This window comes from Miniopterus schreibersii, assembly GCF_964146895.1.
Source record: "Miniopterus schreibersii genome assembly, chromosome: 19".
Taxonomy (NCBI): domain Eukaryota; kingdom Metazoa; phylum Chordata; class Mammalia; order Chiroptera; family Miniopteridae; genus Miniopterus; species Miniopterus schreibersii.
The window spans coordinates 6,066,520-6,085,555 of NC_138119.1; positions in this window are offsets into that span (position 1 = coordinate 6,066,520).

The window sequence follows — 19,036 nt, forward strand, 5'->3', positions numbered from 1 at the left end:
GCAATTGTCATTTGAGGGCCACCTAGTTCAGGTGCTTCTCAATGCCACCCAAGGGGGTCATTTACAGAAACAGTTGGACCTAAGCCCACACAGTGGGTTAAAGGGTTTGTGAAATTTACCTTAAAGCACCAAAAACAAAATTCAGCGAAAACCAAGTGCTACTCTGGGGCTTACTAGCAGCTTCCACTGGGGCACTGGGAGATGCGTCAGCTGGGGTGGGCCAGGGTCTCCTTCATCACCCACCGATCCCCGCTGCGCCCTGAGGGTCCAGGTCTGCCTGAGCACCTGCCTTGCCTTGTCTCTCTGAGTGATCTCCCCAGACACGAAGGGGTGGCCTCTCTGACTGTGTTTCCTCAAATTAGCTATGCCCACATCCCTGTGCTGTGGGCACTTGCCAATCTTCGTGGCTTCCCATGTGGCCTTTCATAAACATCTCTCCTGCAACCGCTCTCTTTATCTTTGCTTCAGAGAAGGAAGTCACAGGGTGACTTCCAGGAGGCTGTGTGCTAATGGAACTAGCTGTTCTCACTCTACAGCGATCTTCGAGTCTCAGTGAGTCGCTCATTGAGGGCACTCTCCCCCGGCCCCGACCTCCCACCCAGTAGCACCCAGGAACCTGGTGAGAGCAAGACCCTCTGCAGAGGGGGACAGTTGTGCTGCCTGGTTGTGGCCCTGGGACAGCTGAGGAGAAGCTTTCCTGGAGGGCTTGGCAGCCCCGGGTCTGCTTGCAGCCCAGCCTGTGGTGGCCCAGGGAGGAGGGGCCCATGGGAGAGCAGAGCACAGGGTCTGTGTTTGAGAGCAGAGCACAGGCTCTGTGTTTGAGACAATGGACAGCTCCTGCTTTTTGAAAGAAAATGATTGTGGCCCTACTTAGGTGGCTATGGAAAGGTGGTGGAGGCCAGGAAAAGTACCTGAGCCATGGAACCAGCCACCGGAAGAGGTGGTAGGATTGCAGGTGACAGCTGGAGCTGAGGCCTGACTGGCATGTGCTTTCAGAGCCTGGCTCTCTTCTCTAGCACCCAGGTGAGTCCTTTCAGAGCCAGCCCATCTCAGCTGAGTGAGAGAAGCCAAGGACAAGGGGTTTGTCCGAGCACCGGTCACAAGAGCAGCGTGGTAGGGACAGGATGGCCCGTGAGAGATTAACCCATGCGACAAAGGAGAGGCGGGACACACTGGGGCCCCCCCGGACCAGGCCACCTATTCTCACCTGGGAATTCCGTTTCTAGAATTCTCTGGCAGACCTGGGACTTGCTCTCATGAACAAGGAAGTCCTTCCTTTACATTTGATGACTAGACAGAGCCCATCGCTGCTTGGGGGGCAATTTGAGGGGTGGGAGGAAAGGCCTTCACAGCCACTTAACATCTGGGCCCAGGACAGGGCCTTGAGTGTCCTTTCAGCCAAAAGGCAGGAGGGGAATGAAAACATAGAGGCCACAACCACTCCTGGTTAAGTAACTTCCCTCATCCCCTTGTGCCGAGGCCACTCCAACCTCCTAACCCATCCCCAGAGGCAAGGTTCCCAGGCAGCCTCCGTGTTGCCCCAAGGTCAAGTTCAGACTCCTTGGAATGGCGCACAGGACCCTCTGCAATGGGGTCTCCCGGCCCCTGCGGCCTCCTGTCGACTGGTTTCCCAGAAATCACAGGCCACACTGCTAACCACCGGGCCTCCAGGCTGCTTTCACTTCCTCTCCCCTGTGCGTATGCCCTGGCGGTCTAGAAAGGCCCTTCTCCCCACTCTGCCCAGCAGACACGCCCTGTTCCTTCCAGACTGTTCTCAAACAGGACCTTGAAGAAAAAGTCCCCGACACCGCCCCCTTCTGGGACCCCAAACGCTGTGTCTCTCCTGCAAGCTCAGGGGGCAGGGACCGCTACTTTTCCTATCTGCATGTTGCCATATTATCAGCAGGGGGTTCTGACCTCATGTCTGGCAAAGAAAGAAGCGGCTGAGACCATGGGAGCAAAGGGCAAGTGTAAAGTGGATCTGGCCCCAGCTCTGAGTTAGGCAGAGAGGAATGAACCAGACAGACGCTGTACGAGGGAGCCCTGGACCAGAAAGAAAATTTTTCATTGGACCAAGATGCCAAAAAAGAATTATTTTAAGTAATAAAATAAATTATCAGTGAAACATGGCTCTGGGATTTTCCCTTCTAAAAGGAGGGTCATGTCGGTTTCAGTTCTACTGGAAGAACCTGAACTTCATGGAGGAGGCAAGGATCTGGGAAAAACCCTGGGCCTGAATCACAGGAAAGGCCACTGGTGTCCTGGGGAAAGGCCTCACCTGTACCCAGCCCAGGCCAGGAGCCTCTTTGGGCTGACACGACTGCTTAACCACAAGGCTGCAACCTTGGCCTTGGAGTTCTGTTTAACATCCTGGCCAGAGACTCGTGTGATTTTTTGCAACTTCTCAGAAAAGCCTTGGAAACCCCAGCAACCGGCCTGCAAAAGCGGCAGGAGGCAGTGTTAGCGGGGGGGCCCAGGAAAGGGACCCTGAGCCCTGAGACTGGCGCAGGTGGCTGCGGAGACAGGATGTCAGGCAGGCGGAAGGTGGCAGGCTCTCCCAGACTCGGCTGCTGCCTGCAAAGTTGCACAAAATCAGTTTGCTCACTTCCTCTTGGCTCCGGGGCGACTTCCCCAAAGCCTCATAGTTGTACAGCGCTGTAGGCTTACTGGCCAACTGCAGGGGCTTAGGCGGGACGAGAGCCCGGGGGGCAGCCGAGGGAGGCGGCCAGCCCTTACTCCCTGCTCCCTGCACCCCTCCGCCCTCTGCCTCTCAGCCAAGCCCAAGGGAGAGCCATCTGGGCCCTTCAGATGGCTTCCTCAAGGGGCTGATCTGGAGCCACTGTCCCCAGGGGACTTCTTACTGGGCCCAGTGACTTGAGCCAATCGAGCTGTGGCCAAGGAGCCAGGGACTCCTGACACCTGTAGAGCTGCAGGAGACTCGCTTAGAGCCAGTGCGAGGGGGAAGGGGGAGGCCAGGGCTCCTTCGCTTTGAGTAACAGGAAATCCTGCCAGCAAAGGGGGACAGCTCCAGGCGCCACACCCCACCTACCGACCCCCCACCCACATCAGTGTGCCAGAAGGTCTGGGGCCCTAGGGGGGAATCCAGAGAAGGGCTCAGCTAGCTGGGTTCTAGGCGCTGGGAAAGTGAGGAGGTATTTGAACGACACGCGGGTCTTAGCGGGTAGAAGCTTCCAGGCGCCCGCTTGGAAAGGCTCATTCCTGCCCCTGCTGGGGCGCTGTGCTCAGCAGCGACCACCGGGTGGCAGCACATTTCCACTGCCACCAAGACGCAGGCCCGCCTTGGAGCCCTCCTCTGCCTGCGGGCTCTCCACGCGCCTCGCTGCCCCTGCGTGGAGCCCACGGTGGCCCGACGACATCGCGAAACCATACACTTTAGCCCCCTGCTGAGACCTTAACTCGGCTCTTAAGTAAAGGACTGCCTGGAACGCCGCGCGTCTCAGCGTTTCCTCGCCACTGCAGACGCCTCTGGGGCTAGGCTGCTAACGGGACGTCTCCGAGATAAATGCCTCTGGAGAGCTTAGGGCTGCGACAGAGGTCGCTTTCCTTCAGCAGCTGGCCTGCTCTGTCCGCCTGCTTCGTGGCGGAGCTCTGTGTGATTTCGCGTGGGCAGCGGAGGGGCTGGGAGCCGGTGGCCCGTCTCAGGGGCGACGCTTCGCTCTGTTTTCCAAGGCGCCTGTCTGCCCCCCGCCGCCCCCCGGCTCCCGTGGCCTGGCAACTCCATCAAACCCCGTTCTTTCACTCTGAGCCACTTCCCACCCTTTTTTGGAAGTAGGCAAGGCATAAATAATAAAGACGTAGAACTGACATCTTGTTAACACTGATTATTCCAGGCTGTTGGGCGAAAAGATTCTTGCCAGCTTCTCCACCCCCCCCCCCCCAGGACTTTGGGGCGAGAATCTTTTCCTCTACACGTGCTGCAGAATCACAGCTTAGGTGGTCAGTTTGGGCAAAAGAAAAAACCATCACGGAGACTAAAAATGCCCTCTGGGGTTGGGTGAGCCCTTTAAGGAAAGTTTTCAATATAGTAATTGGATCATCAATATCCAGTAATATGTAGTAAACGCTCCCTCAGGGATGGTGCTGAACAGGGCATAATATTATGGTTCCCCCAGGTGGGATTTATTTCTATTTGTGGACACCCCACCTCCTGCCACAAAGGACTGCAGCTACCACGAGGCTGAGTCAACAGCTTCCTCCTCTGCGCTCCCACATCGGCTTACACACTTCTCTATCTGGGCGCTTACTACACTATTTTGTGGCTATTTATTTACATGACTGCTTCTCCTGCTAGGTAGGAGACTCCCACCAGCTCATAAACAGCTTATGCAAATTCTACAAAAAATATGCTTTATTTCTCTATCTCCCTCCCACTCCCCTTCTCCCCAAAGTACCAAGAACCTGAAATAACACCTGGCACATACGGGGCCCGCAGTAAATTCCCACCGAGTGTCAAATGTACTAGTCCCTGGCTTGTCTTCTCCTCGCCTGGTGAGGATGCCGCCCGAGCCTCTCTACGCGCCACGAGGAGTCAGGAAGGATCTAGAAAGGCCTCCCCCTCAACAGAAATAGCCTTTGGCATCTGACTTCAATCTCAGACCGGTACAGGTGAAAAACAGCGTGAGACCAGCTGGGGTCTAGTCGAAGGGGCCCTGGGAGCGAATGTCTGATGTGGACATTACGGTTCGTGGTTTCAGCATTTTTACATACGATAACCCATTTCATCGCTCATCTGTGATTCTAAAACGATGCCCCCTTTACACACACACACACACACACACACACACACACACACCTGCGCGCTCTCCATAACCACACTATTTCCTGTGTTACCCCTTTCACAATCAGAACTAGTTCATTCATTTCCCCACTTGTCCTGCAGGGCCTAGAGCCACCTGTGGCCCCAGCTGGCCACTTCGTCTAACACATGATGTCACGGGGCTCATGAAGCCCAGTGACTTGCCCCAGATCACTGTGTTTGACATGGGGTTTCCTGGACCCAAGGATTGGGGTGAGCTGGAGCACCAGAGGAAACTGACGCTCGGAGTGGCTAGTTCAAGGTCAAACCTGGGTCCAGCAAGCAGCCAGGTCCTTCACTAACAAAAAGGGCCGGGAATCCACGAGGATCATTCCCCAGGTCCCGAGACTCTTCCGCTGACTCTCAGTCTCTCCGCAAGGGTCCTATTCCCGTTTCAAATCCCTGACGGCGCTCCTGGCTTCAGAAATGGAAAGCGTCCCAAGGGGACTTGGGGGGCAGTAACACCTTCCTCTCCCGCACACTTGGCGGGAAGCACCTCGCTTCCCCCATCCTGAGTGGCTGGTGAGCACCGGGGAGGCGCCCACCTGCCAGGGAAGCATAAGCAGATGGATGATGCTCAGTTCCCAAGGACGGGCCACCGCCAGGTCACCAGCCCTTGAGAGCCGCTTGGGCTCCCAACTTGCCGCAGGTGAAACTCCCAAGCAACTGTCATCGTTTGTTTCTCCTGTGTCGTTCGTCCCATAGGGCTTCGCAGTCCGCTGGGCACTGTTCACTGTGAAGGGGCCCCTCCTGCGCAGGATGTTAGCGTAGCCAGATAGGCAGCCAGCTCTTGCCCAAACAGCTGCAAGGCGAACGTGGGGGGCCCGCGAGGCCCTAATTTAATCTGCATTCCATTCGTTTGTACTTGCTCTCAACCCTCCACACCAAGCTTCATCTAATCTCTCATTAACTTTGGAATCTTTCCTGATTTCCAAGAAACAAGAAATAGAATGTGTTCTAGGTCAAGGGTTTGGCCTCAGGGCCAGGCTGGGCTCCGACCCGTCGTGGCCCCTAAGGTCCGCAAGAGTCACGCTCTGTCCCTGCCCTCCCAAGATGAGTCAACTGACCGGCTCTGGCCATCCCCAGAGGAAAGCTGGACCTCGCTGCAGCGACCAGGACTTCAGCTGGAGCAACGGGACTCTAGGTCGCTGCGTCCCCACCCCCAGCCCGCACCCCCGCCCGGCGCCCATGACTGGGGCTTTTTGTGTTATTGTGGAGCTGGCACCCTCTCCATCTCCTGCCTATAATGCTGGCTGTTGTTTCTGAGCAAATGGAACAAATGACCGATGTGAACCCCATGCCATCCGCAAACTAGAGACCTGCTGGGAGGCCAGGGCAGCGGGGGGGCTGGGGCGAGGCTGCAGGGGAGGGTGGGTGGGGCTGTGGGGAAGATGCCAGAACCTCGGAGAGGAGGGCAAAGGGCACAGCTCCAACCCAGCCACCAAAGGCGAGGGGCCCTGGAGTGAGGCCCTAACCTTTCTGCCAGGCCCCCCCAACTCCCCTCCCCCTTTTCACTGGCAAATGAAGGAAGTTTATGCACAGCCTTGTATGAATATCATTTTAAATGTTAAATTCTATGTTAAAGCTGAAATGGAGCTTAGGAAACAGTAAGTCCATTTCACAGATGTGAGCAAAGGCCCAGAGAGGGAATGGAGGTAGTGCATTCGTGGCAAAGTCTAAAGTAGATCCAGCACCGTGTGTGTGTGTGTGTGTGTGTGTGTGTGTGTGTGTGTGTGCGCGCGCGCGCGCAGTTCGGGTTCGGGACTTTCCTCTAATACAGGAATAGCAACCACCCCTCTTGTGGGCCTCCTATGGGCCTGGCACCATGCCAAGCGTTGTCACAGGCTCTTCCTGGATCCTGGGTGTGGCCCAGTGACGGAGCCCCCGACATTTTCATCACATCTGCTTTTTGCAGGTGAGGAAGTTGACCTTGAGAAAGGTTATGTAACCTGCCAAAGGCTGCACTGCCTGTGGATCAGGGAGCCAGCCTCCAGCTCAGCAGTCACTTGCCCGGGCAGCTCCTGGGGCCCCAGGGCCAGTCTCTACAGAGGAGTGACAGAGGTCGAGACTCTGGAATCCTTAATTCAACAGGACGATGGCCCCAGGGTTGGCTCTTCCCCTAAAGAAGGAGCCTCTGGAGCGAAAGCCCAGTTCTCAGCCCAGACTCTAAGGTGGTCCGGCCTTTATAAGCCCAGCATGGACTGGTCACTGGCCCGTGGGACACACACTGGCTCTTCTCGCCCCTTGTCCCATGGTCTTTGGAACCAGGATGCCTGCCCAGTGAGGACTGAGTCTCAGTTCCCCCAGGCTGTGGACAGAAAGCACCTATTTCCTACGCTGTGCTTGTCCCCAGCCCTGCTTATCTGATGGAGTCACCAGGGACCTGCGCTTTTAGGCCCTGGCTGCTCGGCTGGCCTAAGAGCTGGGGAGAGGGCAGGGGCTGTGGGCTCCCTGGTGGGAACTGGGGCTGTTGTCAGTCATCCCCAGCAGATATAAGGCAGGAGGTCTCCACGACCGTCCCCGGCACCAAAAGCTGCTGGGCTCTGGGGCCACACTTGCAGTGCCCCAGCTGTAGGTCTGAGAGCTGGAGGAAGCCAGAGGTGACAGACGTTGGGACTTGTCACCTGGGCATCCCCCAGGAGCTAGGGTGTGGTCAGCTCAATTCCCCATTCTGATGCGGAGGTGGAGAGGGTGAGACCGTCATGTGATTCACCAGGGACACGAGGATACTCCTACACCCTCCGGACATGCTCCTCTGAAACTGGAACTTCGTGACCCCAGGGCCTGGAGGGTATCCCCGCAGACAGCACAGGGAGCTGAGCATCTCCGTGCCGCCTCAGTACATGGCCCCGGGGAGCCTGCAGGCTCCCTGTGACTCCTGCTGGTAACCGATCCGGGCCCCTCTTCACCCCCACCCCCGCCAGGGCCTGAGCCTGAAGCTGGGAGGCCTCGGACAGCCCGGCCGTGAACTCAGTCAGGCTTGGACCCTGCCTGCCAGGATGGCACCCTTGGCTCCCTCCTCCCCGCCCGTCACTGTCCTACACAGCCAGCCCTCGCCTCCCAGGACCCGGCCCCACAGCCCCAGCCTGAGCTGGTCTAAGCAGGAAGCTGCTGTCAGAGGGGAGCGGGATGAAGGCCCAAAGGAAGTCTCAAAGATCGGCTTAAAAATAACCCCCTCTCACATCAGTCATGGGGGGGAGGCTGCGCAGGAGCCAAGTTCGGGCGATGGTGGCTCAGAAAGGCCTGAAGGCAAATTTGCAGAGGCTCATCTAGGAGCACGCGGGTCCTTATCAGACCCCAAAGCCACTGCCCGAGCCCTGTCTTCCCAGGGGCTTCCGCCCAACCTGCATCTGCTTCCTCTCCTGCGTTTAGACCACCAGGTTCGTAAGCTTGGAAGAGCTTTTCTGTTCAGGGAAGGGCACAGCCTCCTTCAGAGCGCACAGGGCGTGGGGTGGCCCCGGGCGAGCGGAGCCCAGACTTCCTGAGAGGGCCTCCCGCCAGCTTCTGCGCTCGCCACGGGCGGCCGGGGGGCCTGCCCACACAGGGCGTGATGCCTTCCGACGCCGGATGGGGCGACGGGCCCCAGGAAAGCCAGAAACCACACTTATCTCTCAGCCCAGCCCCGGTCATCGGTGTGTGCGACCCCCTAACGCTGCTGGTTTCGGGACCTAGTCAGGCCTCTTGGCTATTTTTAGGCACCGTTTCCGCCCTGTCTAAACAGAACTGTTTGTTTGGAGAAAGGCCACCGCTGCTAGCAGCGACCTTTTCCTGGTCTTGCTGGTTCCTCCCTCCTGGGCTATTGTGGTCTCATCCCACCACACACACACACACACACACACACGCACACACAGACATAGACACGCACATAGACACACACCGACATGCACCCACATATAGACACTTGCACACATATGTGCTCCTGCTCACTTTATGAAACGTTTAGAGAGAGGAAGGCTGCCTCAGGAACCCTCTGGAAAGCATCTCATGGCAGAAAGTACCAATACTGAGTAACCTAACTTAGCAACGTCATAGGCTAATTAAACTGGCCTCAAGCCGGCAGGCCCCCGCCATAACCAAGAACCGGTCCCCACGCGTGGCCTCGAGCTGCTATGACAGTGCCCGATGCCTTTCCTGGGCTCAGCGGCTGTCACTGGGGAAAGGCAGAGCCGTCTCCTGCCGCTGCGTCCTGGGCCCCTTTCCTCACCCCCGCGCACCCCAGGCCGTTTGTCTCAGCCAGGACTGGAGATGGAGGCTCGGCTTTAGGTTCTTCTGCCTCCCCTTGCACGTGGAGCCCAACTAGCCGAGTGTTTTCTAACCAGGAATTTCCCCGACTTGGCTCAGCCCCACAAAAACACGCTGGATTCAAAATTTCGGCTCCTCCCCTTGGGGCTGCGTGAGCTTGGGCAAGTCCCTCTCATTGTTTGGAACCTGTCTTCGTATCTGTGAAATAATAACACCGAAGTGGGTTAATAAAAGCCATTTCCGAGCGTTGTCAAGGGGACGCAATGAGATGTATTTGTAAACCCCGGACCCCTCGCCCAGCAGCTCTTAGCGGGTCCGTGGCGGGTCGATGAACTTTCTATTGCCATGTGAATTACTGTTTGGCTTGTGTTCCCCTTCGCACTTCTTATGAAAACCAGTGGCCCTCTCAGCACCGGCTCCATGTGACCTTCCTTGGAATAACAGCAAATACCAGTTGAGTATCGCTGTGCTACGCAGACTCATCTTTTGTGTCTTAACACAGCTCTGTGAGGCAGGTGTCCCTGTCGTCCCCATTTCATAGGTAAGTAGACCGAGGTTCAATGACTTGCCCGAGAGCACACCTGTAGTAGATGGTAGAGCCGGGACGTGGACCCAGGCAGGCCGCCGCGGTTCCCGGGACTGCCGGTACCACTGTTAGGGGAAAGCCTTCGGCCTTTCAGCATGACGTCTGCCATAGGTTTTCACAGATGCCTGATGCCAGACGGAGGAAGTTCCCTTCAACTCCCAGGGGGAGTTCTATGATGGGCATCGGAGTGCTGTTCGTGCTGGGGGGCAGAGGGTCCGAGATCTGAGACCTGACACCTGACAAGGTACCACTATCGATGCCGCGGCTCTGGTGCGGTGTGTGCTCCATGCCGGTGAGTTGACCGACTCGTGGTGGCCCGTGAAGGAGTGACGCCCACCATGTCCTGTCCTCGACAGCCCTCCAGCTCCTGCAGACTCCTGCCTAGGGCTTCTTTTATGGGGTGAGCCCATCTCGTGCTTGGTCTCCCTCTTTTCCTGGTGCCTTCCATTTCCCCAGCATTACTCTCTTTTCCAAGGAACCCTGCCTTCTCGTGATGTGCCCAAGTAGGACAGCTTCGGTTTCGTCACTTTTGCCTCCAGGGATGTTTCAGGCTTAGTCTGCTCTAGGACCCACCTGTTGCTCTTTCTGGTGGCCCAGGGCATCTGCAGAGCTCTGCTCCAACACCGTGCTTCAAGGGAGTCATTCCCCCCCCCCCATCAGCCTCCTTCACCGTCCAGCTTTCACATTCGTACGTAGCTATTGGGAACACGGGGGTGTGGGTGGTTTTAGCTTCGGTCTCTAATAACACATCCTTCCTGATTCTTCCATTGCTGCCCTTCCGGGTCTCCGCCTTCTCTTGATTTCTCGGCTGCGGACTGCATTTGAAGTGACGACTGAACCAACGTAGGCAACATCTTTAACATTCTCAATGTCTTTATTGTGTGTGTTTAACTTGGGTATCAGGGAACTACTCGATTAGAAAATAGCTCCTATGTGCACTGGAAAGGGCAAACTAGCATAATGTTATAATGTACAAACTTAATGCATACATTCGCCAGCTTTGGAGTTGAACAGAGCTGGGTTCAGATCCCACCTCCGCCACAAATGAGCGGCCAGGATAAGACTCTCCTCTGGTGCCCGGTTTCATCCACCTGTGAAAGGAGATGAGCTTCCTCATCGCGGCACCTCAGTGTGAGAAATGCTCGAGTATGATCCCACCATCCCCACTCAGCAAACACAGCTCCAATCACGACGACGGGAGCTACCTAGGGAGGAGACGGTGACCGTGGGAAGGAGGTGGGAAGGTGCTACCTCTCCATACCTGTCACGACAAAGGCGATCATCCCCCCTTGCTCTAAAGTGACGTCCACGCAAGCCTAGGGAAAATCTAAGGACATCTCATCTGTGCTCCAAAGATCAAAGCTGTCAGAAATATCCCGAGTGAGGAGGGCTGTTCTCGGCCCTGACTGGCAGTCCTTTAGAGGCTACCTTTCCCAGAAAGTCCGCCTCTTTTGTGACAGTGCCCACACACGAGACCCTGGGAGCCACCGGGCTGAGCGCCACCTGACCGCCAGGAAGGCCCCGGCCTGAGAGGCAGGAGCGCGCCCCTTCCTCCAGGGACCTTGGCTCCAGGTCAGGGAGGAAGGTCGATGGGCTGAGAGCAGACGCGGCAAAGGAGCTCCTGGGATCTGCTGAAGTGGGGCCACCTCACAGGGACCTGTCCCCAGGCCAGCAAGGCGTCCCGGCGGCTGGAACGTGATCCCTTGGCGCGTGGGTGTGGGTGGCCCTGTTGATCGTCGCCGCTCTACGCGGGGAGGGATCAACCTGCATTTGCATTTTCAGAGACACGGAGCCCAGCCCTGCTTTACAACGGCAACCTGTCCGCGCCGTACACCCGACACCAATACCCAAGAAAGTGTTGAACGCAGACTATAATAAAAACTTGAATTAAAAAAAAAATTTTAAAGTAAAATAAAACAGCAACCTCTCTTTCAAACTGGAAAACCCAGTCTCAGGATGGACACTGGTGCGTCGTGATTGAAATTCTCCCTGGGGCCCCTTGACCATCCCCCCGAAAGGATACTACCTGGTTAACTTGTAAAGTGTGCAAAATACTTCATTTCTGTGCATGGGCACACGGGGGTCTCCTTCCACCGGGACGTGGCATTTCAGCGTGGGTGGTGGAAGGTGCCCGTGTTAGGCATCCCAGTCCCTCGCCACACTCTGACGCGCCCATTTCAGCCCCTCTCCCTTCCCTGTTGCCTCTCCCGGCCTCTCGGTGCTCCTCCCTTTTCTCTCCTTTCTCTCTTCATTTTTCTTTTTTTTTTTTATTGCAGGAAAATCCACCTAACATAAAATGTATCATCTTAACCAGTTTTCGATGCACAGGTCAGTGGCATGAAGTCCATTCACACCGTGGGGCAGCCACCACCGCCATCCATCTCCAGGACCCTTCATCGCGTAAAACTGAAACCCGGTGCCCACTGAACACTAACCTCCACCCCCCCCCCCCAGCCCCCGGCGAGCGCCGCTCCCCTTCCTGTCTCTGTGATTTTGACTCAGCACCTCAGGGCCGCCTCTTACCTTTGAGTCATAGTCTAACTCCTCGCTGCTCACAAGCCCAACTCGCTTCCCATCCTGTCCCCCTAGAAACACACTGTGTGTAACCCTTTGAGGGTCAACGCTTGCGGCAGCCCTCGAAGGATTTCTAAAGCTGTACGCAAATAATAAGATCAATAATAATGCCGAAAAGTACAAACGTGTGGATTATAAAAATAACATTTCCTGCGCTGTCCTTCATCCCACCCACCGTTGATTTCCGCACCCCTTGGCCAGCCGTTGTTCGCGGTTTGCCGTGTGCTTGTCTAGAACTGGGCTGTGCTCAGTAACAGGCGCCCTGGGGCCAGGATGCGGGGCTTGAATTCTGACTTTGCCACTTAGCTGGGTGACCCTGAGCAAGCTACTTGACTTCTCTGAGCTTCGACTTCATATGAAACTGAGATGAGTGTCCATTTCATAGGATTGCCTTTGAGGATTAATACATTAACAAATACCCGAGGAAAAATGCCTAGTGCATAATTAGCACTATACAGATATTGCTACTTGTGTGTTTTTATTACTGTTGTTATGCAGGTATTTTTATCTTTGTCACACAAATGGGATGGTACTGTGCATACAGTTGCGCACGCTTATTTCATCTAATAAACACACCGTGGGCGTCTTACGATATTAATTCAACCTCCTTCGTTGTAATGACAACACAGCATTCGATTGTATGGTTGTAAGAGTTGCAGTTGTTTTGAAACCCTGGGTACAAGAAACTATAGAGCATATGACAGCATATCATAGAATATGTCCCCCTGTACACCTGACACTAATACAATATTGTATGTCAACTATAACTGAAAAATTTTAAAATAGTTAAAAAAAAATAATATGTTCCCAGATGACCACCTTGGGGCCCTGGGTTGTGGGCACGCGTGGGAGTGACACGTCAGGAATGGCGTTTGCTTGTGTCGACACCGAGCCCGTGAAGGACAGGACCAATTTCCCGCTGCCTTCCGAGAGCTGGCGATTGCACCGTCTCACTTGCAGAAACGGGGCCTTCACGGTTGCCGCGCTTACGGATCGACCCTTGTAAGTGTCCCTTTCCAAACATGGTTTTCCGGCCAGCCCTTGGAAAGGAAGTCATCCCCTCCCTGCCCCTTCCCATGACCGAGAGGAGAAAGGCCTGATCCCTCGGGGAAGGACTATGTATAACCTGGCAGGAAAGGAGCCTCTGAGAGCACATGAGTGATGGGAATAGAAAATAAATAAATGGACCAGCTTGTGAGTGTGTGCCGTGTGTGCATGTGTGTGCACGTGGATGTGTGCTTGCTCCATGCACGACTTCTTCCCTTACCCTACACCCCCGTCGACTCTCCCATTACTTTCTGCTCATCTTATGTCTGGGAACCTGAGTATAAAGACAATAAATAGTCAAGAATCGAATTCAGAACTAAAACACAGCATGGTCCCCAGGACACCAAGAGGCGTGAAAGTGAGGGGCACACTCTGCTCACAGGGGATTAATACAGTGTCTGGCTCCGGGCATCACACCTGGGGTCCTGGCTCAGCTACCTCGCAGCTTCATGATCTAGCCTCTCTGTGCCCCAGTTTGCTCAAAATTAACATTGAAGACAATAATATCTATTTTATGGACTCACTTTGAGGATTAAATGAATTAAATTCACAAAGAACCCCTCCCAGCGAGCGCTGACTAAATGTCCACTGCGTTGTTACTGTATCTAAGCCCACCTGCGGCCACCTCTGTAAGCCCCAGTCTCCTTCTGGGTCAGCTCCTTATGCTCCACGCGTTTAAGGAGAAGCCACAGGAAAACGATCCCACAGAGGCTCAGCAGGAAAAGTAGTTTATCATTTTAGAAATTTTTCGCAAAGACGGGGTCAGAGTTGCGTCAGGGGCCATCTGATGGTATCTACTGGGCAGTAGGCACAGCGGTCCCTCCGGACATTCGGAATCAGATGGGCGCTTGTCCAGCACATTCCTGCGCCGGGTAGTTTACAAAATTCAACCAACGCAGCAGAAAGGCCCGCAGTCCAGAAACTTCCCCACCGAACACGGCCATCAGAGGCAGGGCAAGCGTGAGACGGGGTAAAGGGGCGAGCGCTCCCTGCTTGGTGGAAGCACATGAGTGATTCGGCGGCCGGAGCAGCTCCTGTCCTGTCCGACGGCCTCTCGGCCCCTAGACTTCCCAGCCAGGCCCAGCCGGCGTTTCCTTCTCCAGGCCAGTGTGTCCTTAGGGCGTGTCTCCAGAAGAGGCGATTCGGGAGGAATCGGAAAGATGCTGGCCACTGAGCCCCAGAAAGCCAGCTGCCTTCGCCCCGCTTCTGGACTCGCAACAGCTCCACTGCGCGCGAAGGAGACAGCCCGCTGCGTTCCTGCGGGCGGACTTGAACTTGGCCCTCCAGCGCGGAGTAGCAGCCAGCCCCCAGCCGGGGCACCCCTCCTCTCCTCTGCTCTCCCCTCCATCTCGGCCGGAGGCTTTAGTTCCATTTAAGTCCAGGGGACGCGGCAAGAACAACACTCCCAGCGCCACTTCCATTTTTGGCCATGGGATCCTTCAGCCGGAGACAAACAGCCCGGCTCCTGGTCCTCCCCGCCCTCGCCCTCGGGGCACCTCACAGCCGGTGCTCTGCGCTCACTTCTGGGGGAAGCGTTGCGGTTCATTTTCTAACTTGTGTTTTAAGGAGAAAGAACATGGACATCAGCAGAGACGACAGAGTCTCGGGTTATTAACGCTGGCAGGATGTTAGCTAGTCACCAATCAACTGCCCCGGTTTTCAGATGGGGAGACTGAGGCCAAAGAGGCTAACAGCCCGGGCAGCAATTGGGACCCCAGAGAGGCTGACAGCCACACTTCTTTCCGTGTCCCTGTGCTGTTCCTTCCCATCAGCACGTGCGGACAAACTGCTTTGCACCGACTGCTGTATCAAGAGAAGGAAGCAGAATTCAGCCCTGCAGGAGTTTTTATAGCGACTAGTTCACTTCTTTTTCTTTGAATCCATTCTTCCCTCACACTCCTCAGCCCTGTCGTGTTTCGTGTCCACTCCCTTTTAATCCACTGGGTGCTGTCAATTAGCCGATTAAATACTTCATTATCCTCTGGACAGACTTATTCATCTCCCTCCGTGTGCCAAGCGCGGCCCCTTTCCACTGGGCGCCTCTCTTTTCTCTCCATCGGTCCTCTCATCACCCCAATCCCAGGCCTCATTACCTTCCAAGAGCCTGGCATTTGTCAGACCTGCCCGGCTGCCTCTGGGCCGACCTCTCTGTCTCCAACAGGTCACGTCCGACCAATTTTCCTTGAACAGCTCCCGGGTCAAGCTGTCCTGCCCCGCAGCTCGCAGCTGACTGCCTCCCGTTTCTCACCAGCTCAGGTCCAGTTCCTGGCCCTGGTTTCCAGGTTCTCCTGCGACCGCGTTATCTACACAAACTTACTTCCCCGCAGTTCTCACCTAACTCTTCTTCAGCTGGTAGAATTTCATTCATCCTTCAAGGCCTGGGGTCAACGCTCACTGGCTTGCTAAAAAGTCCCTCTTCTGCCCTGGCCGGTGTGGCTCAGTTGGTTGGGCCTTGTCTGGTTCAGTTCCTGGCGGGGCACATGCCCGGGCTGTGGGCTCGATCCCAGCAGGGGGTGTGCAGGGGGCAACCCATCGATGTTTCACTCTCACATTGATGTCTCTCTCTCTCCTTCTCCCTACCTCCCTCTAAAAATCAATTAAAAAATATATATCTTTAAAAGTTGCTTTTCCCTCCCTTTTAGCTGTCCCTGGGCACCCCCCCACACACACGAGGTGACTCAGGTTGCCATGAGGTTATTTGTCCACCTGCTGGCTTCTCACCCAGCCTCTGAGCTCTCCGAGCACAAGAAGGACCCTCTTTACTGTATTCTCATGTCCAGCAGAGTGCAGGTGCTCAAGAAATACCCGCTTGGAATGAATCAACAGCTCCTAGCACGGCGCTGACTCCTACTCAAGTGCTCAGTGAAGGCTGGCCAGGCGCTCGAAGGTAATCTGACACTAGAGCTCATGGCCCAGTGACGCCGGCGGGACGGTAAATGAAAATTATGATGCAAGACATATGTTCATGAGAGCATTGCTGCTTAAACGGGGGAGCTTCCCTTTTTGGGTGACCCAGGCCAACGAGGCTGGAAATCTGAGCAGCACTTTTGAAAGTTGTCCCTGGACAAGCTGTGTTAGGACACCAGGGAGTTCTCCTTTCCAAGGGAACCATGCCCTTTCGATATGTAATTTTAGAGAATGAAAACGGAGGTGGTCTGAACTTACTCGTAGATGCTAGGGAGTAACAATGTCATGCGTCCAAGGGGAACGGTCCTACTTCCCCAAGCCTATGGAAGACACGTCCAACCTGGAACTAATAAACTCTAAAATTAAGACAGTATACTTAGCAACATGAGATGGGGGGACATGATAATTAAGATTAAAATGGATATGATCACTTTGTTGGACTGTTTTAATTACTATTCATTTATTCAAGACCATCCCCCCCCCCCCCCCCGTGCTCTTACTTGTAAAATGGCCCTCTTACTGTTTTCTTTAAATACTTTCCTTACAAACCTAAGCATTTAAGATAAAAAAACACTTGTCTGCTTTTTCCCCCCCACACACTTGTTTGCTTTTTGTCAGCTCATGTGGCACCTTCACAATTTTTAAAAAGAATAAGTGCATCAGAAAATGGGACGTCTCAGGGTGATGCCATGGGTGTGACACCAGCCATTAAAAAACACGCTTCCTGTGATGTGCAGAAAACGACAGCAATTTCACTGAAAAACACAATTATTCTTCGGGAATGAGATCTCATATCAAACATTTACCAAGTGCATTGGATAAGTAGGCTGGACGGGTGTTAGCTAGGCCCGCATCGCCTCCCGCCTTGTCCAGTGGGCCTTATCATGGACACGATACTATGCAGAAAACCAGCTTGTACCCAAGCGACTCCTTACTCTTAGGTTTTCCAAATACAGAGAAAGGATTTGAGTTGGGAAGTTCATGACACACCCGTAATTCACGAGTCTGCAAAAACTGTGAGGTCTTCCCATGATCAAGTTCATTGTTTAGACACGCCATGTGTCTGTGTGTGATTAGTGGCGCTGAGCAGGGCGTGAGGAGGAGGTTCCTGTGAGGATGTGTCCCTTTTGTTGTGGCTGCTGAGTCAGCCTGCTCCTGGCATCTGGCCCTGTGCGGTGGGCACTTACACTGCGTCTACTCTGCCCTAAGCGCATTTGTTCATCTTTGATGTCGCAGGAACCAAGCCCACTGGGCCTCCTTTGGGTTTAGAACCATATCGTCTATGAAATAATTGCAACATCTACAGTTATTGGAGGGCGTTTGGAGAAACGTCCTCGAGAATTGAAAACCCAATATCGCATGAAACATGTTTCCATCTAAATGCGCCGTGGAACAAGGTCCCCGGGGCCTCTGGCATTTCTCCAGGAAAGCACAACTATAGCACAGAGGGGCTGGACTGTTGCCTGCCGGCCTTTGGAATGACCTGAATTTTATATACTTCTTCAAGCAGATGCCCAGCATAGTGCCCTGGCGACAGAGAATGTTCCCAGTCTGTGATACAGAAGTCATCTGCTACTTCCATGCCTCTGCAAGATTTCACCAAATATTCTACCCCCCCAACGAGCCTGATCCTCGGGACCAATACTAGAGGATTTCTCCCCCTGAGCCTCCCTTTGCCATTGGCAGTGACATCCATCCACCCTTAGCTGCAGGCACTTGCCTTGGAGACACAAAATTCCTTCAAGGTTTGTTAAACTAATTTTAATAGACATTATCTATGTGCCCAAAAGCGTGCCTAGCCACCAAAACTGAAGCAAAAGATCTGAGCCCTGGTCTTGTCAAGCTTCCAGACAACTGCAATGTGATATATTGTCTGAACCAAACAGCGTAGACTGGGGACCCCTGAGACCCAGGAGAGAGCATCGTATCCAACATGGGAGTTTGGGAAAAGCTTCTTGGAGAAGAGGGCAGGTAGCCTAATTCCTAAAAGAAGAATTAGGAGAAGTCGCTCCCCCCAAATAGGAAGGGTGTCCTTGGCAGAGGGAACAGTATAAGCAAAGGCCCAGCAGTATAGAGAGAATGGGCTGTGATAAGCAGCTGGGCATTAACTACCAAACACGTTCAAGGGAAAGCAGCTCCATAAATTCTCATTCCTTGACACCTTTAGCCAAATGCCTGTAAACTCTTTCTGAAAAGGGACAGATAATAAATATTTTAGGCTTTGGGAGCCACAGCTACCCAACTCTGTGGTGGGAGCTCAAAAGCAGTCATAGACAGGAAGCGTGGGAATGGGTGTGGCTGTGTTCTAATAAAACTTTATTTACAAAAACGGACAGCACGCCAGATTTGGCCCAAGAGGCATAGCTTGCCAACTTGTTGCACGAAAGGTAAAGCTTTACGTGAACAAGGGTTTGCTGCTGTGGGATATTTTAATGACAAAACCAGCTGTCATTAAATAGGATTGATTGGTGACTTCTAAGCGTGCCGGAGAACTTTGGGCGAGAAAATGATGAGCTCGGGGCTTTATTCTTAGCTCAAGGCCCGTGTAGGGGACCAGAAATATTCCATGAGCACCTGAAAGAATCCTGAACTGAAATCAGGAGATAATTTGCAGGGCCAGCCGCAAAAGCGGGAGTAAATCTGCAGAGGCTGTGATGTGGGTCCTGCCAAGTGTGAAGTGCCTGGGGAAGGTGCAAGCGGAGGTGTTTAGTAGGCACGTGCGCGATGGTCACGGTCACGGTCACGGTCACCGTCACGAGCACCAATGAGATAACCAGGAAAAAGCAAAGGAAGGAGAAGAGCCGTGGGCAGAACGCCAGGGGACACAACACTCAGCGGGTGAGCAGGAAAGACAGACGCATCTT